We start from the raw sequence: 19,919 nt of genomic DNA, 5'->3' as shown, positions 1-19,919 counted from the left end.
TAAATTACACTATAGCATCTGCTTCAGTATGGCAACAACACACTCAGCCTACATGAAAAACACAGCAAACACTCACCATCTAATATAATGTCTTTTCTGCCAGCCAAATAGAAACTTGTTATGATATAAACATTCTTATAAGAACCATTCCTAAGCTGTGGACTAACATTTGGGGGTTAATATGAATGCATACAGGAATCTGACATCAACTTTATACACTAGTGCAGTAAACGAGCAACCATTACGGCCTGTTTAACAGACAACCATGTGTCTCACGACCCAGAAACCGCGGATAGTGTGTTATGATCTAAGCATCCTTAAGGTGTCAGCATCTGAGGTGAAGATGACCTTTCTCTGCCCAGAATAGCAGCACTGTGGGGAACAAAAGCTGTGATGACAAACACACAGGAGAAAACATGACCCCTCAGGGGCCAACACACATGCTCTGAACACAAGCTCAAATTATGAGGTTGTATATCTGCACCTACCACCCATAGACATGAACAGTATGTATAAAAACTCCCTGAAAACCTTTATTTTCTGTAAAAAAATAAATCAAAATGGCTAAATAAGCAGCAATAAATGTTAAAGTTATGAAAATAACATCCTCATGTATTATCTTTTAAAGGAATATTATATACTTATTCGCTCTGCACTGTGCTCATATGGCAGTTGCAGCTGATAACGTGGAAGTGTAGCACCCGCCCTCCACTTCCCCCTCAGGTAAACACTGTTAGTTCTGTCAGCACTTTGGCTGTAGTTTGCATGGTTAGCGCTGTTAGCACCGGTTGATCTTGTTTCCTTTAATCGATACGCAAAAAGTTTAAGAACAACACATTGTGGTTGACCAGCGTAGACTCCATGACGTGACTGCATACATGACATCACTTTTTTTATTTTTTAAACTGAGCCACAGTCACTTGAAACCAGTAGGAAGAGCTGAGAAAGAAAAAAAAACATTCTAGCTTTGGCAGAAAGTTGTGGTATACTGTAGGATCCTCTTAAAGTAAGATATGCCCACATATCCACACTCTCGCCACCACGCTACACACATCATCGTGAGTGACAAGCATACTGACCGCAAACAGAACTCTGATACACTCAAAACACCCAAAGACAGAGCGTCTCATATTTCAGCATTGGTGTTTCTTTCAGAGAGAAACAGCAGAGAGAATATGTGGCTGTGTTGGTCTGCATCCGGAGGCTGTCTGGAGGCACTATTGTTACTATTACAAAGAATAAAGAGAAAAGGTGAGTCTGGTTTCTAAGCGTTCTGGTCCACAAAGCCCCTATCGGGGAAAGATTTTTACACTAGACGGCGGCAGGCCATCAGTGCAGCTCTCTTCCAAGCACAGAGCTGAGATTTCAGCATGTTTGACAAGGCCACTCAGGGGGGGGGGGGGGGCAGGGACCTAAATGATTCAGGCGCTCATCGCTTCGTTCAATCTCCCTGTTGCCTCCGTGCGTAAAGAGAGACTTGAGAAGAACAGCAGGATGCGCAGCGTATGAGGGAGAGAGATGAGGTGAGACAGTGAGTGAAAGCCGTGGGAGAACCGAGGATGTGCGCCTCTCCAACCCCACTGGCTAAATATTTGATGGGAGGAGGTGGTGGAGAGGAGCTGAGGTGAGAGGAGGAGAATCGTGGGTGCATTTCCTTGGGGAGTGTGTAATGTGTGTCCCAGGCGTGCAGCGGGCTGTGGGGGTCAGGACATTACAAGAGTCTCCACTGTCCACCAGGTGAATTATTCATCCCGCTGAGGTCAACATCCAGAACAGCATTATGGGTGGCATGCAGCAGAGAACAAAGAGGCCTGGGCTTTTAGCACATAGGATCCAAAACTGGAAGCCATGCATGGCTGCACTCATGTGGGAGAGAGAAAAGGGAATAGAAAGAGAAAGATAATAGAGAGAAAGTAGGAGGAGTGGAGGTGCACATGGGATGATGAGCGAGGATGTAAAAACTGGTTGGTGTTGGAGGTTAGATGAAATGAATCATGTGGCCGCTGCCATTGGAAAGGAATTGGAAAGACTGGATGAGAAGGCTTCCAATATCCGTGACCCGACAGTGTTTTGTTTATGTTCTCATGAACATTTGTATCCTTGTGTTTGTGATCCGCAGTATGGAAACATTTTCTGTTAGAAACAGACACAAACCGCTGCGATTGACTGAAAAAAGGCCTGTTTCACATTTGACAGTCTGGATCGACAGTGTTATTTTTTTTACTGTTAGAGTACTGCACTGTATGTCACGTGGCAGCTTATTTAGACATTTGAAAAATGACTGTTTCATATATTGAGATTGTTTGTGCTGATTTAGAATTAAATACGATGAATTAAGCTTTTACACAACTAATAAATGTTTTCGTAAAACACTGTCACAACACAATCTGACATGCATCTCAAGTCAGTTGCACAGCTGCAGTCCTAATAATAATGTAATACGTGTTATGTACTAAGTTTTGAGGTCATCAGCAACATGACGGTCTTGGAGGGACGTCAACGGCCTATAGAATATGATCTCAAGGAGATCATAGCAGGCATATTTTACATTCCACGTGGTGGTGTGAAGCAGACATGTTTATATCCCCTCTATTGACTTTGAAGGGCATGGACTGTGTGTGCATGCCTGTGTGACAGTACAGATCCTGAGAGTAAATAAGACAGTACTATGGGGATTTTCTCAAAGTTGGCGCAGCAGTGACGGTGCAGCCCACTTCACACAGACACACACAGACACGCACACACACACACACACACACAGGTCCTGAAAGTGGTGTCCTATGCCTGGGCAACTGGTGTGGTACCAATATTATTTACAGATGAAGCTGCAATTAATTGATTATGCAAACAATGTACAATGTGCATTCTAAATTATAATACCGAGCACTGCCAGAAGCCTAATTAAATATTAATCTTTTCCTTATTAAATTAATTTTAAACATTAGCAGTGTTACAGCACTGAAAAGCGTAAGTGCTTGAAGCATATTCTTTGCAGATAAAACTCATTTTATTTCATTTCTGAACACATTGTCAGCTGGCAGCGTGCATGCAAAAACATTCTCAAGCTGCATTTGTTTGCTGGTTTTGGAGCTGAATAGAATCCCGGTGTGTTCAATCATACATTTCAGAGATTTGCCCTGTTTGTCATGCAGTGTTTGAACACCAAATTGTGCGGCTTACAACTGACTTTCTTTTTAAATATGTGTCCATTTATCCGAGGCTTGAAGGTTGTAGCTTTAAGGTATTACCATTGTTTCTAAGAAAGTGAAGTTTGATCAAACTTTTGTGTAGGATGAGACTCAAAGATTCCAATAAGTAGCCAAGACATTACTTTGAGAGCAATAATAATGATTTAGTGCAGCTAAAATTACACTAAAGCTACACTGAAATGAGTCTTGTTTTTCTATCTCATTAAAGCAACAAGGAAAACGACTCCATTTAATCAAATACAAGGCACACATAGCCGCTGCAGCATTTATCTGATCCATAATCACATGATCATCCTGTGGGTGAGAGAGCATTTATCTGTAGGAAGCGAGTGAGCGACGTGAATGCGTGAGGACGGTAACATTGTTGCCTCGTTTGTAGTTAATAGTATGTGTGTTTGAATAATTATTACAGGGCTGCCAAGTTTTCAATTTAGTTTAGAGTGGATTACTTCTTTGACATGCTAGTTATTTTTAATTTTAATTTTATTTACGATACTATATTTATCCCGTTAAGGGGGACATTTGTCTCTGCAGTGGGATGTCCATGACAGGCGCCCGGGGAGCCGCTTGGGGGTCAGTGTCTTGCTCAAGGACACTCCTGAACAGGATCACACTGGACATTTTAGCAAACCTCTGAAGGAAAGGATTTCATGAGATTTGAAGGACATCCTGAACAAGATTACATTGACATGTTCTGCATTTCTCTGAAGGAAAACATTTGTCTAATTAATTCATTTATGAGTTTAAAAATGAAGACATTTTCAATGTGTTACAGTATAAACTTAGCTGTCTTTTCCTAGACAGTAATGTAAATCGAAACTAACTCAAATTGTATATGGTCATAGTCAGGGACAATTTTTAGCCGAAATCCATTGCTAATATGGAAATAGTTTTATCAAATTAGGACTCTATCCCACAGGATATATCTGGTAGATGAAATGTGAGAAATTATTAATGAAACGAGAGTCTCTCTTTGACCTTTTTGGCTGCGCTGAGATCCGGTACTGTAACAGCACAAAAATTCAGGCTGCTTGACTGGGTTTTTGGAAACAGTGACTCACTTGACTGCTGTTGGCAACGTGTTCAGTTATATATTTTTTTTCCTTGCATGAGAAAATGGACCTGTGCTGTGAGAGTGTGTGAAACGTTTCAATTGTGTGAGTCTCACGGTGGATGCATGAGTGTTGAGAGCCCTGTTCTAGCTAGTGCAAGCTTAACTGTTATTGTTGTAACTCAAGTGCAGAATTTATTCTTCTTCTGACGATACGTTGCTAAACTGTAGAAAATAGAATATCGGTTGTAATTTGTCACCTGAAGGCCTCGGAGAATCTCTAACTGACCGTCTGGTAAAACATGCAAGCCATTAGCCTCTATGACCCTAGTCCTTCTCCTACAGTGGGTGGTCGAACCTAATAAGGTAACATCTGGTTGAGTGGATTGGCTTCCGTTTGCTATGTATATTAAGAAGCTAAAACATCCACGCACATACTAAAACACCCCGATACTCAGACAAGACGCTACAGGAGTTGAGCTCCTCAGGTAGCGTCCTGGGTTGAAACATCAGTGAGCGAATAAGGAGCAAAGCAAGCTAAGTAGTATTATTTCACCACTTAATTAAGTTTCAAAAGTGAAAGGAAAGGAACAGCAATGACACAAATAATTCTCTGTAATACTCCTGTGCCTGAATATGCCCACACATGCAGTTTAGCAATTTTGTTTGGTCAACATGACCCCTTTACGCACGTAATTATGTTTCTCTGTAGTTCTGCTTATAAAACACTAACCGTTGATCCGTGTTGCTGACCCGAATATTAGCTGTATGATTAGCCTTAATGCACAACATGATAGGGATGAATAGTTATGTGTGGGACCAATAAATTCCTACCTATAAACACGGCTAATAAAGTTTGTTTTTTTACGCTTGTCCATTGGAAGTTGCCCATTGCTGTGACTCATTTATGAAACAATCTTGCTTCCTTTAATTGAAAAGCGTGATCATTTTGTATTTGGACTTAATTAAATGATAGGAAAAGTGTAGTTCAAACAAAACCAATTCATTTTAGTTTAATGGCAGCAATCATTTTGTGAGAGTATGTATCAGTCTTCTTCTAATAACGGATAGAATCTTTTACCATTCCAAGTATTGTATACCTATATTTTGTAATGGCTAGGGCAATATGAGCCATGGAGTCAGATGGAAACATTAGAGATGGGAAACGCTGTGAGGGTGTGTAGCAGGTTGTTGAGAAATAGTGTGCATTAGAATGATAGAATAGGGTTCAATTACATCCATTAGAGATATGTGAGGACTGTGACTGGCGCGTGGCAGTGTGAAAATGGAGCAGATAAGGTTTCCTCTGTCAGGGAAACGTGATGAGAAGGGGCAGTAATGGGGGGTGGTTCTCTAAAGACGTAGACAGACAGGAGACAGAAGCCTTACAATGCCCGGCTGAGGACTGACTCAGTTGAAAATCTTAACTCTAAAGAACTCCATATTTTCTTTAGATGTGTACATTATTATACGGGAGACTGCAGTTTAGTAGTCCATGAAAAAGTCCAAGATTGAACTGTTCAGATTACATGAAATAAAATAAAATATTCTACTCAAATGTCTGCTATTTGACTTCTTTGTTTTCCTCAGTGCACATACCTTTCTGCCCACATCGGACAAACAGAGGGAAGTAGCACTGTATCCCCCAACACTGGTGGTCAAATCTATTCCGTTTCTATTGTTTGTGTGTGTCCTTGTCTGGGACAACACGTTAGGGAGACCGAAATGCTATTTGTGATTTGTTTTGAGAAATTGTGCGGGACTGTTTGCAAAGGTGTGGCTATTTATGAAAGCTGACAGGTAACCTGGCGCTGGGTGCAAACGCTGATCCAGAGCGGGCTGGACAAATCGTCTGCACACACACCAGCATTCTGTGGCTTGCTGCCCGCGGAGATGTCAAACACAATGATGCGGTGAGAGGCTGCATGAGAGCTCCCTGCTCGCTACTAGGAAGTCATGACACACACACAAGGACACAGATTCATACACCAGAATACACGTAAAATTACAGGAAGCAGAGCGTTCACTGGCGATCTAATTGCTGACTAGGCCCCAACCTCCGCCAACACACACTAAACGGAATAACAACAAATCGGCGCGATCAACATGATCCACGTTCAGACTGGAACGATCACCTGTCTTTAGAGAACACAGCTAACGCTCGCACTATTCATCTCACTCTATTGTCTAATTTGGACAGCTCAATAATCTTGTTACACATGTCAGGCCCCCAGAGTATAGACAATCCTGCAAATCGTTTGAAAGTGCCCCAAATTCATTAATTACAGAGTGTGTTAATCTCATTGAGATGGGAGGAAAAGGACCCTCATAACTCATCCAATTAGGTAATTGAGTGCTACTTGGATTAGAGAGAATGAAAGGACGAGCCCCACTGAGATTGAGGACTTCTGGCTTCACAGTAAGAATATGAACATGGTCGTCTACAGATTACAAGGAAGTATGCGCCAAAGCTGATTTTATCCATCTAAAAGCTCAACATTCACTTACAGGCTTTCTCTAATTGTTCATGCTTCTAATCCACCTATTTCTAAGGTTTGAACCTTTGCTAAGCCCCGCCCTCCGCTGCTACTCCGTCAAGCTGTCAAAGTCGAGCCCACACTGTCACTAACTGCACTCCCTGGATGAATATTAACTAATCTTTTGAAAAATCAAAAATTTGCCTCAGAGGGCTTTACAATCTGTGCAGCATACGTCTTCTGTTTGACACCCTCACATCGTATTCTGCTAAACTTAGCTCCACAGGTTTTAATGTAGAAACATAACATTTTAACAACCTCTCCGTGTGTCACTATTACACAACATTTAACCATGACTAGCTCAAAATTCACAAAACAAGGCTGAAAATAAAGACCATCTGAGGCTATAGCATGAGAGTATGGAGCAGAGCTGTACAGTTCTTGGTTACTGGTCAGAGCTGATCGATTGGCCAGTCTACGTTCGAGGGGCAGGACTATAGAGAAGGGTAAATTGGTTTAAGTTCTACTTAAGTCAATTTAAGTTCTGTTTGTTTAATGCTATTCATGCCAGATAAAGAGGCATGCAGAATGACAATGATGTTATGCAGAAATTACACAAACAGAAAGAAGGGAAGAAGCAACGACACAACACTTTTGACCAGAGGCAGTGCTTGGGGAGAGGAGAGCCAGCCTCTGTACACTGCAGCTATCTAAATGGTGATTTGTTTAAGTTGCAGACTCCCTTTGCAAAGACGCCCAATTCTATTTCATTTTAACTATACTGCGTGCCTCAGGGCTCTGTGCCATTTAAAGAGTGGATCACATAATCCCCCTAAGTGCTTCACATTGCAAAAGGCACTATGTATAAATTAATGAAGAAATCAACAAACATAAAGTCAAATTCTTACAGAGGCGCTCCTCTCAAGCAATTAGTAAAAGTACATTATCTAAACTAGTGCAACAATAGAGGCACAAATGCCTTCAAGCTGGAAAAGGCAAAGTGAAACTTGTCCATCATCGTCTGCGAAGTAAAAAGTTTGAGCGGGTCAATCATAGTCTAAGAGTATGATGTGTATATCTGTTGAGTGAGTGTGTGTGTGTGTGTGTGTGTGTGTGTGTGTTTTTGTTGAACAGTCTGTCTGCCTGCCTGCCTGCAGAGCATCCCAGATTATGCATGAATCAGGCTGCTTATCAGCTGACCTTTAAATTGGAGCCGCAGAGCGACTGCAGGCCCAAGGGCTATCGCTCCCACCTGATTGGCCGCTCCGCCTCAGACCTGCTGACAATAGAAATTAACAGAGCCAAGTGGGCATATCCGCAGGCGGAAGAAGTATAGGAGTGAAGGGAGATGGGGACTGCATTAATATAAAAATATATTTTTTTCGTCTTTCCTTAAGCTTCAGGAGAGAAGGAAAAAGTCATTATGTGCTCTGAAGCATGCTAACGGTGGAGCAGGTAAGAACAGACAAGCTCGGTATTACCTGGATTTCACCTCACGCTCACTCATGCTATCTTTATTTCTATCTCTCTCTTTTCTCTGGCAGTTTCTCCCACTCTTTCTGTATTTTAATGGCGGAGGGGCCTTGGCAGGCTGTGATTGCTTGATAGATAGATATCTCCCGCTGGAGAGGGGTACATGGAAGAGGAGACGGGGGCTGAGGATGAGGTGTGTGTTCTGTCGTCCACAGGGACAAGGGGCTCTGTGTGTCTGTGGAGGATGATGGATTACATGGGGGCCACAGGCTTGTGTGTGTGTGTGTGTGTGTATGTATGTATGTATGTGTGTGTGTGTGTGTGTCGGCATGGTCCCCGCCATTGCTTCGCTATGTACACAGTGAAAGAATGGCAGTGAATTAATTTCGGCAGCTGGAAAAGGTCATTAAATAAAACTAATATTTGTGAATGGGAATCCCCAGGAATTAACTTCAACACTATATACGCAACAGTGCAGTGTTCTGGCAGTAAACTGGAGCATTACGTTGTATTGTGGACAAGAGCACAGGTGGCTGAGCACACTGGCATAAGCTTGGCCTTCTGTCAGATTAAAATGAGTTGGGGAGAAAAAAAAAAAAAATGCTTTGGATTAGATATGCCTGCGTGTTCATGATGGTCATTTCATATGTGACAGTTACATGTATATTATCTCCATCCACTACTGATGAAATGTCCTTGCCTCCTTGTTCCTGACCGTCCCTCTGTCACGGAGTGGGAGGGGTTACAAGGTCAGGCAGCTCTTCCTGTTTAATTCCATCCCAACGATCAGCTTGGGCAGTTACTGATCTGCCGTATTCACAGAGACATCCAAACATGAGCAGTGAGTGTGTGTGTGTGTGTGTGTGTGTGTGTGTGTGTGTGTGTGTGTGTGTGTGTGTGTGTGTGTCATGTGATACACAGATAAAGCAGGCCCACAGGGGAAGACAGAGTGGCCAGCCACAGCACTGCATCTGTCACCAACACAAAAACCACACCAGTCGCCCAGGAACAGAAGACAGAGAGCTTGACTGTGGGGAAGACCTTATCATAGCTGGACACATTCCTAGCAGGAAGACAAAAGAGGCCAAATGAACCAGATCACCGCAGCATGTGTGAGCAATATGTATGAGTATACGTGAATGTGTGTTTTAGTGTGTGTGTGTGTGTGTGAGAGAGAGAGAGTTTGTCAGTGATGAATAGGAGTTTAAGGACCTACACCTTACAGATAAGCGAAGAAAATCATCAGGACAACAACAACAATTGCTACAATGCAGGCTAAAAGAAATACCAGAAGAGCCCTCCAGGCAAACATCAACCTCCTGCAAACACAATGTGGAAGGCTGAAGAAAAATATTCCCTTAGACACTCTTTGCCTATTTGTTTATGAATTAGTGAGGCTGAATAAATACGATGTTCTGGAACCAAATCATTTGTCAGTGAGCTGTGTTTCAAGATATTCTCAGCATGTACTGGTCCCTGGGCGGCGTAATTGTTTACTAATAGTCACATCTTGATTTTTTTTTTCAATTAAAGCATAATATACTTAAAAATGTACTTATTTTTCCGTAATCTTAAATGAAGTTAAATGTTCTTCTTTAACATTTCTTTACTCAGACATATCTTCAATCAAAACATTGTTTTAATAAATGTAGCTCAAAGAAAATTAATATTGGCTGATACATCATTATCCAATTCTAATTATTCTCAAAAATTGATATCAAGACGAGGTGCTTTGTCTTCCCAACATAGTTTCTGACGCCCCAACTTCAGATACAGAGTACAAATATCCTCTTTTTACCAAATCTGTGCAGCTCACTGCGTGGATCTCATTAGGATCAGTTTTATGTAAAGGAATAGCCGAAAAACCCAGAATTTTATGACAATGAAGAAAAAATCTGCACCCATTCGATCCCCATACAAGACTCTATAACAATATGAGTATGTGTAGTTTACTTTGCTGCCTCACAGAACTCCACAAACTCTCTTTCTCAGATGGTGCACAGTAGATGAGCTCCCATCCTTTCAAGCTCAGAAGAGGAATTTGCTGGATGAGGGAGCACATCGCTCCTTCATAAGGGACGTTGTTGCATTTCATTAAGGATAAGATTCATCACAGCAAGCAAAAAAGAGAGCTGTGCAAATCGCATTGGAGAAATTCCTACACTGTCCTCAACAACGTCTCTCTCACACACACACACAAACACAGCTGATATCCAAAAGGCACAAAGCAAACAAAAGCTGAGAGCGCTGATTCAGGAGACAAAGGGGTACATCAAGGACGGTGATACTATGTGATTGCTCATTATTGTGCGCTTCAAAAGTGACGCATTACTGTGTCAGTGGTAAGAATAGCAGCCAGGCGGCTGGAAGTGAAACAGAGGCATTTTCTTTTCTCGTTGAACAATGGAGCTGTTCCTCCTTCAGACGCCTCGGCATGCGGGGCATGGGCGTGCTCGGCCGGTCAGAGGTCCAGTGCTCTGTCTGTGAGAGTGAGAGGACACCCAAGGGTCCATTTTGGAGATGGCTGTGAAGCTCCAGCTCTGACCCTGGAAAAATGGCTCAGATAAGGCCTGTATACAGACCAATTTAACAGGTCACAACCCTGTCTCGGAGTGGGAGCGACACAGCGGGAGTGTGTGAACACAGCCTAGGGGATGTGTCCCATGATGAGATACTGGTGATATAAGTGTATCCCCGACGCTGCAGCAGTGTCAGTCAGCCTATTGATTCACAGCTCCAACAACCGAGGCGACAGGGACAAAGTCTGGTTTTGTTGCTGGGACAACATGTGATTATATATGTGTGTGTATTTGTGCGTATATGTGAGTGTAGTGGGCAGCTAGTAGAGCATTATGTGCCCCAAGGCTGGGCAGGCATAAAGAACAGTGAACAGAGAGACACGGAGACAGAAAGCTGGGGCCCTCATCCACACTGAAGTCAACAGCTGCATATGGGACTCAACAGATCTATTCATGACAGATGCACACAAGTGTAGACACACACACACACACACACACACACTTGGCACATACTGGACAGTGGCCCGTTTGTGGCTCAGGAGATAAGAGGGATGCCATGCGAGCTCTGCGAGTTACAGTGTGGGAGAGCCAAGGGGAGATGTTACCTCACACTACTAGACAGTCCCCTAGTGTCTTCTAGTGTATTAAACACAATGATCACGTCTGTCTGCTAGAGGCAGCCCGCTTGCTCGGGTTGAGACAGCCGACCGAGCGTGGGATGGAGCTGGAGGTGTATATAAGCGATATTAGATAATAGATGGACTTCAATGAAAGCTTTGATATCAATATAAACAAGCCACATTAAGCAGTAGAAAGAGACAGAGACAAAGGAATGCAGGGAGAGAAAGAGTGCGAGAGAACAACAGCCCTGAAATATTTCCGCATTAGAGAGAAAGAACACAGAGTTCTGAATCACACAGTGTGTCCCCAGAAGAAAAGCGTATATTCTCTACATTTGAAGTCATATCTTTGTGTGTTAGCAGAGAGTGGGTGGTGAAGAACATGAATTGACAGCTTCTTTTATAGTAAAGCTCCAGATGGAAAAACTGTCTATCTATCTATGAACTTATATATATGAACATAATTTGGTTGAACCTTGTGCCTGAACTCCAACCAAACCTGGAAACTCTACTAGATACCTATAAATTGCTGAACATGAAGCGCTGTCGTCGTTCGGCCGATTGGGTCCTGTACTTTGGCAGCTGTATAGACCCCTCTCTGGCCCGGATGGTCTCTCTGGGAGAGGTCAATAGCAGGGACTTCTGCCAGGTGGCAGGTTGGCTCGGGCTTAATCGATGCCCGCCAGAGGAGGACAGACGAGCAGGGCAGGCAGGTAGACAGGCCGGCACAGTAACTACCATCCAGAGATAAAACTATTCCTGGTGGGGTTCACCGGCCAACTGCTGAGCCTGCGCTGTGACGGAGAAACTCACGCTTCAAACCGGTTTAGGGGATTGATTTGACAGCTAATTCACAGAGGAGATTTGCATATGGACATGCACTAATAAGGCAGGCTTTTCATTTTCATCCCGTGTCTTTCCACGCTATATCTTCCTCATATATACCTCAGCAAATACGAAGAGATAATGTAAGCGAATTAAAGAGACAAGAGATTCAAATTGGATATTGATTAAGAGACTAAAGCCTTGTGTTTTGTCCTGTTAAAGCCTGTGTTTAAATGATTGATTCTCAGTGTCACTCTCCACACCCTACTGGCTGTGTGTTTGAGTCGTGTTTGCGACCGGTTGTGCCTCTAAGACTCCAATGGGCTCACATCATGTCACAGCATGCTAAGTGCTTTGACACAGCCACACAAAGAGCCCTGCCTATCTGATGCCAATCTTCCCAGGTCTTGGTGTCACCCAGGTGAAGGCTTTCAGAGAAAGCAAGGACAAAGTCTCCCCCTCAACAGCGCCGCACAATGCAGCCTGACTGACAGCAGAAAGGACAAAATGGAGCTTCTCTGTCAAGTGGATGTTAAAGGCGTGGGAGGAAAAGGAGAAAAAAAAAAAGGATTCAGGGACAGGTGCATGCACTGGATCTACGGAGAAAATAAGGATGCTTTCTGCCTGGAAGTCACAAGATTCACTGTCTTAACACAGGCTACACAATACACATGAATACTTATCACTGCCTGTCACAGCCTCGTAAATGTTGTCTGTCCTTCAACTCTCTGACGGAGAAGCAGTGCTCGCACGAAAAATGATTTATAACACAAAAAGACGTGCTTACACGATGACTGCCCCACAAAAGCGCAGCGCCTCGTTATGCTGACAGACAATCTGTCCGTGAATTAACACTCAACCAGTTGGAACTTACTGTTCTTCTCCTTGAAGATTCTGAAAATGGGGAGGATTTGTCTGAAGTACGGCACCAGAGCCTCTCCCACGTTGTCACCGGACACCACCAGATGCTTCAGGACTTTCAGCATGATGCACATCACCTGATGGTTCTTCGTGTTCAGGGCCTCTGCAGAGCAGGACAGAAGTCAGAGAAAAAGGGGCTACAAGGTAAAACTGTCAGTCCATTTCTAGATCTGATTTGCAGGTTGTTTGTTCAGGCAGGTGGAGGTACAGTAAATGTGGAATGATTCTGACAACTGCAATTATATGGTACATAAGAGAAATTACACATAAATCGTAACTCCCACACACACACACACCACCTTCCCCTTGAAAGCATTTCCTTTATAGCTTGGCTTTGATTTAGACTGGCTTGTCTGCAATCAGTGATTTCAAATGCACTGGGGAGGCAGGAGTAAGTGAGAGCCAATCACTGGGCTATTTGGCCTACAGCTGCACTTAACTCCATCTCCCACTGATAGAGAGAACAAAAGGGAACGATGGTGGGAGAGATGGAGGACTGGAGGGATGAAGAGAGACAAATTCAGAGAGAGAAAGAGGGAAGGGGGTAAAACAACAAAAGACAAAAATGTCAGAGAGAGAGAGATGAAGAGATGTGACAGGCGGAGGGCAAAGGGTTAGATAATAACTGTGATTAGCAACTAAGACGGAGATATTTTTCGAGTTCTTTACGCTCGTGCTTGCTCGTGCTCGTGCTCGAGCTTCTGCACGAGTGATCGTAAATCCCCGAGCAGACTGTCAGCATACCCAGAGTTAGAAAACAGGCCTGAGCAATTTATCTCTATGAAACCTTTAACTGTCAATTGATGCCACCTTTTCACAAAAAGAGGATGGTAATGGCATCGCAGCGCCATTTTGCCAGTAAGCACTTACAACAACAGAAATTAAAAGACAGTCAAAACAATTAAACATTTTAATCAAGTAATTTCTTTGCTTTTGGTTTTGAAGAAAAGAAATGAATGTGCGGAGTATCTGCCCTGTCTCACAGATACAACTAATTATAAACTAATTTAGTGAAACCTGAAGCACCGACATTCTGATACAGTCTGTTGAAACAGGCTCAGCTAAACCTAATGCTCTCGCTGCCTCTTTCAACTCTTCTTTTCTCTCTTGACACCTGACTTCGTAAGCGAGCTGGTCACGTAAACTCTCACGGAACAAATGGCGGCGAAAAGGACTGAAATAAACGAAAATAATGAAGCGCGTTAACTCTTCAGTCGTGTTGATGACAACAATGCTTGTTGCCGCAAGTATAAAACAAAGTGTCAAGCGACTTGAAGGCAAGACTAATTTAGTAGCAATGAACAAGGCAGCAGTCAAATACGAATGAAGTTATACAATGTCGAAGTCATACAAACAACAAGTGGCTCATGGGTTGAAGGGATTCAACATCTTGGACTTCATTATTGCAATAATGCAATTGTGTGCACGCGAGTATGTGTGCATGTGAGAAAATGACCAGTTGTACCAGGTCCATTGTTTTGTCCGTTTGAGAGTGTCTTTGTCTCTGTGTGTGTGTGTGTGAGTGTGTGAGGCCTATACATTGGACCAGCAGCAGTGCAGATGATGCTGAATGAGCGAATGTATTGTCCTCCGTGCCATCTCTCCATCTCTGCCTTAGTGTCTCCCCAGATAGACAAGCGCGGATATATCTGCCATCACCGAGATAAGGTGGAATGTGGAATGACAGGAATTTCAAACCTACATAACAAACAATGAAATTCTAATTACCAGCTAGCGCAAACAATTTCCCCTGCTGTGACATTTGGACCGCGGGACTGTTCAATTATTCATCGCCACTCTCGCCTCGCCGCAAAAAAGAAAAAGGAGGAAAGGAAAAAAAAATTAGAAGAGGCAGCCGAGGGCCTGATATATTAACGCTGGTATAAAACCTGTGTTGGGACAAATCTGAATAAAGTAATAATCTATTCATGCAAGGACCTGTTTCATATTCAGTGTGGAAATAAAACAGAGGTGACCTTGTATTGTGTTTCCTGTGAAATGTCAGCGGTAGGGTGACACGTTGGAGAGTTTAGCGGTGAATTGTTCTCACTCATAGTATAAATATACTTTTCAGATCAGAAGGAGATGTTCCTGTGCAGAGGCGTAACTGGGGATCTTCTTGTAATGAAAGTCTCATTTTGGTCCAAAGCTGAACAAATGTTATGCCAATCAACTGAGGCTCAATGGAGGCATGGCTCTGAATCCTCCTCCCTATTTAAGGCAGCCAGAAAAAAACAAAACCACAGCATTTCAGTAACATGTACCCTTTCTCCTTGAGTCACCATGGTACTGTTTAGCTGAGCAAGATTTTTTTGCCTTTACTTCTGAAATGTCAGGGTTTCATAAAAAAAAAAACGTCTGCAATTTCAGTTTTTGGATTACTTTACCAGTGGATACTTCCAAAAAACACATTTTGAGAAAGAAATATGTACTCAATTCATAGCTAAAGGTGTCTTATATTTTCTTGTTTCTTTTTTTTCAGGTATAAGGTAGAGATTCTAACATGGGGTGAAGGGAACAGGGTGTGCAGTAAGAAATAGTTCAGTCTTTAAGTCACTGAGGACAGCGTCTTACAGTATAATGTCAGCCAGAGCCTCCTTCATTGTGTATTCTCATTGGGTGACTCATCAAAATTCACCAGGGCCTGACGTGACTCAGTCACTCAGATAAGAGCCTGCCAGCCACATTGAAGATGTATTAACGTTAGAGGAGAAAAATATATATCTTGCCATTTTCGACTGCAGACGGCTTTTTACTTTCTTCCTCTCTTCCCTTCTCCATGGAAAAGTAATTAATCTGCAACAGAGACACGGACCGGCGGCTTTGCCTTGTGGCTGGAGAAACAGGCCGGATTTTTAATAAACCACAAAGTTAATAAGGAGCAGGCCATTTAGAATTCCATTATCAGTGTGAAGTGCGTGTTTTCATGAGGAGCATAACCATCACCTTTGGTCTGGCCTCCCCGAGACAAATGACCAAAACTGCTGAGGGGTTTGAATTTATAAACTGCCTAAATTAGCGAGTGGCCCGGTCGCTCAGGGCATGACGACAAGTTGTGTGTAAAGAGGATGCCTCTCGATGTACGGCCAAGTGGACATTAGGCCGTCCAAATATTTAAACTATCTGAAAACTCAAACACAACTTTTTCCATCATTTATAATATTGGATTAGCATAGTTAAAAATACAGTAAAACTCATGCGAACGCATAAGATATGTCACACTGTAAGATGTGTAATGGTGAAGACTTTTACAGTAGGCGCTCAGAGCAGTGTGTAGTGTGGTGACAGACTTTGTGCCAGGGTCAGTCTGTCACTGTGTCTCCGTCACGCCTCTCTGCCTCCACAGACGTCCGACAGCCACACATAAACAAAGGAGACACACACACGCTAACATACACGTACACACCACCAGCCGACTGCCTGACATGAACACTATCCCAGGCTCACTGGGCGCCACTTAAAGGCTCCCACTTTGAAACTGACACTCCACTTGGCAACGGCGCCAAACAAAAGACAGTGTGTGTGTGCGTGTGTGTGTGTGCGCATGTGTGTGTGAGACTGTGTGTCTGTGCAAGTGTGCTGAAATTTTCCAACAAAAGCTACACTCTGCATTCCTCTAACTTCTCTGTACCTCGATCCTCCTCCTCGTGTTTGCCACGCAGGAAACCTTTACCGTCCACATCACTGTAAATTCTGATATAGTACATAGCTAGTCATAGACTTCTCTGACCTGAGACGTGACCTTTCAGCACATCTCCATCTGCCAACTTGCGAGCATGCGAGAGTGTGAGCGTGTGCACGTGGAAATGTGTCCGTGTGGAGAGGTAAGGAGGCACACCAGGATAACACAGTTAAATGTGACACGTCACCACGTCGCACATGGCAGATTATCAGGCATGCTTTTAGAGTCAACCTCTTCCGGGAAAAGGGAAAAACAAGGACGCTTCGCCCTGAGGGCTAATGTAATAATAGGAACCGTATGACTGCGAAACCAAATTAGGACTTGTCACAGGACTGGTCGTATGGTAATGTTAGAATCTGTTGTAGCGTGTAAAACAGGTGAGTCTATTCCTGGTTAAGTATGCTGTGCTATTTTGGTTGCACTCTATTGCAGCTGAAATATTGTCTGAGAGGGGTTTGAGAGTGCCATTGTCTGTAATTATTACAAAATTAAGATAATATAATTTAGATATAGATGCATATTAATATTGATTAAAAAAACAATTTTCATATTTATCATCTATTTTCACATATTTTCAAGCAATGAAAGAACGACAAAGGACTCTCTTTATGATATCTCATGTTAAGTTACCTAACATGAGGTTTCCTACTAACTACACTAGGCCTTTTAATTCATTGTGTGAGTTATTTAAGGCTCCAGCTAGCTACACTATAAGCAACTGTGAATGTCCTCTAGTCCCGGGGTTCATCTGAGATCAGCAAACAAAAATTTAAATGTAATGATGCTGTCATCAAAACAGTAAGGCTGCAACTGAACTCAAACTGGGAGGATTACTTAGCTGTCAGCCGCTCATAAAATAATAATAATAATGTTTAATTATAGAAAGGTTTGTAAATCTGATGTAAATGAATAAGACAGTAGGAACATTTTGCAAGTTAATTGAATAGTTGCTGTATATTAGTGATTGAAAATGTCTGTGATAATGGTCCTGTATTAATATTTAAGAACTGAAAAATAATATTTTTGGTCAACTATGGTTTTTCTCTCCTTCTCATTGTATAGCTATGATCTTAACATTTGTTAGAGCTTTATGGAGATATGTTATCAATACTCTAAGAGTATTTAGGATGACACAATACCAGCATTTGTAAGGTGTTTCTTCAGTCTTGAGATAACCACATTTTCCCCTCTGCGGCAGAGGAACACAGTGAAGGTGAAATGATATCAACACACACAGGGTCACTCGGGAAGGGAGCTGTGCTGTGTGTGATTTGTAAACCGTGAGAGTAGACACCCGGGCCACACTTACTCCTGATGGGGATGATGAGCTGGGGGATGACGGGCAGGATCTTGGGGCCTCCATTGTCCAGCAACTCATGGACTCCCTGACAGGCGAGGAACTTGTGCGGATGATCGGTCTCAGTTAAGCCATCGAAGAACAGAGGGAGGTAGTAGTTGTAGTCCAGCTTCTCAAACTCCACCTGAGGACACAAATGACTATTTACATTCCGGGCATTATTAGCTGCTTCTTTGATCCAGAGAGACATACAAAGACAGAGGGGGTAGAGTTTCTGTCCTGTTCTCAAGGACATTTGTTGGAACATATGGCTGTTGATCAGGACATTAGCTAGCAACAATCTTTTTGTTTACTGGACAGTCCCTCTACGTACCCACTACATCAGATATAGCAGATGAAAATTGTTGTGTTGTCCAGAAAATCAGTCATTGGCCATTAAGCTTCCTTTCATTCATTGCCCTTTCTCTTTGTTTGTCCTTGGCTTAGCACACTATCTAGGGCTAAAGCTCCTCATGCAGCCATTTATAACCCTTAGAGTAAACACATACATACACACAATGGCAGGGCGGACAGCTGTTCAGGAGATCATGACACAGCGGCATGTGGCATCTTGTGGGCTGACATGTTAACACCTGTTTACACCATTTACAGGACAGACAAAAAGGCACACACACACACACACATACACACACACACACACACACACACAGGTGGTAGATTAAGACATTCGTCCAGCTACGGGGCCACGGGCCGGCTTTGATGTTGTTTGGCTGAGTGTGTGGGTAGTGTGTGACACATTAAAGTAAAGTCAGTCATGTGTGTGAAGCCATCAGAGGAAAGCCACTCGGGCACACTGGATTGCAAAGAACAGCTGACCCAAAGCAGGCTGTCCTTGAGCCATGTGTGTGTTCTGAAAATCTTTCAAAAGGTTGCATGTAGCCATGGCTCATGCAATATTAGTTTGTACTAGATCTAGCTGCAGAGTGTGGATTGCCAACAGGGGTATCAGCTGTAGCACTGCATCCCAATGGCACTATTGTTGAGAGAGGGGTTAGAGGTTGAATGGGTGATTCTGTTTTTCATGTAATGAAAGGTAATCCCTTTGGTGTGGAGGCAAATAGCCCCCGGCAGCCAGCAGTCCTTGAGGACAGCTGAAGCCATAAGGAGACACTCTCTTGTCCACACACACACACACACACATACCTATACACACACACAAACATCCTGCTGGGTCACGCTGGTCTGTGCTGAAATGTCACCCAGGCAGTGGCGCTTGGTGCTTTCAAGTCCCCAGCCCTCGCTCAGCCGCCGGTCAGAGCCGAGACTTCAAAGCAGGGCAGACCCCCCCCCCCCCCCCCACATGGGTAAACACAGAGATGGACAAGGAGAGAAAAAATATGGAGAGATGGCAAGATGGCGACAGAGACAGAGAGCTCACACTGTTAGCGCAGAGAGAGAAAAGCCCTGATTGCTTTGAGGCAATTTGCCAGCCAACCTTGACCTTTCCCCGCGTTTGGTCAAGATCATCGTTGTGAGTCAGGCGGACTGGAGACGAGAACAAAAGCAAACATGAGCCCAGTGAGAAGGGGAGCAGAGGGAATGGGGGGTTACGGAGGGCGAAGAGAGGCAAGATGACACGAACGCACAGCATTGCTTGCTAGCCGATGGCAGTCAATGACACACAGGGACGGGTCGTGCCATACCGTATGCTGCTTTTAGATTTCTTTTATCTAAATTTGAGATCATATTGGTCAATGTGATTCTATTTTGGGATAGGAAAATGTCGGTCATTTAATACATTAATAAGAGGATTAAAAATAATTCAAACGTAGAATGAGGATTGAG

At 43.2% G+C, this 19,919-nt stretch overlaps 1 pseudogene across 1 annotated transcript in view; it reads right to left on the bottom strand.

Moving 5' to 3' along the window:
- Nucleotides 1-19,017, bottom strand: part of LOC306707289 (parkin coregulated gene protein-like) — a 60,986-nt pseudogene extending 41,969 nt beyond the window's left edge. Inside the window, exons 1-3 of the transcript in view lie at nt 18,929-19,017; nt 18,087-18,258; nt 13,049-13,198 (exon numbers count right to left, since the gene is read on the bottom strand). The product of the transcript in view is annotated as a parkin coregulated gene protein-like (transcript). The remainder of the gene's footprint in view (nt 1-13,048; nt 13,199-18,086; nt 18,259-18,928) is intronic.
- Nucleotides 19,018-19,919: the final 902 nt, after the last annotated feature.

The sequence above is a fragment of the Pholis gunnellus genome, assembly GCF_910591455.1.
Source record: "Pholis gunnellus genome assembly, chromosome: 15".
In the NCBI taxonomy this organism is placed as follows: domain Eukaryota; kingdom Metazoa; phylum Chordata; class Actinopteri; order Perciformes; family Pholidae; genus Pholis; species Pholis gunnellus.
The sequence above is the reverse complement of the archived record's forward strand: the minus strand, read 5'-3'. Positions and strand labels throughout refer to the sequence as shown.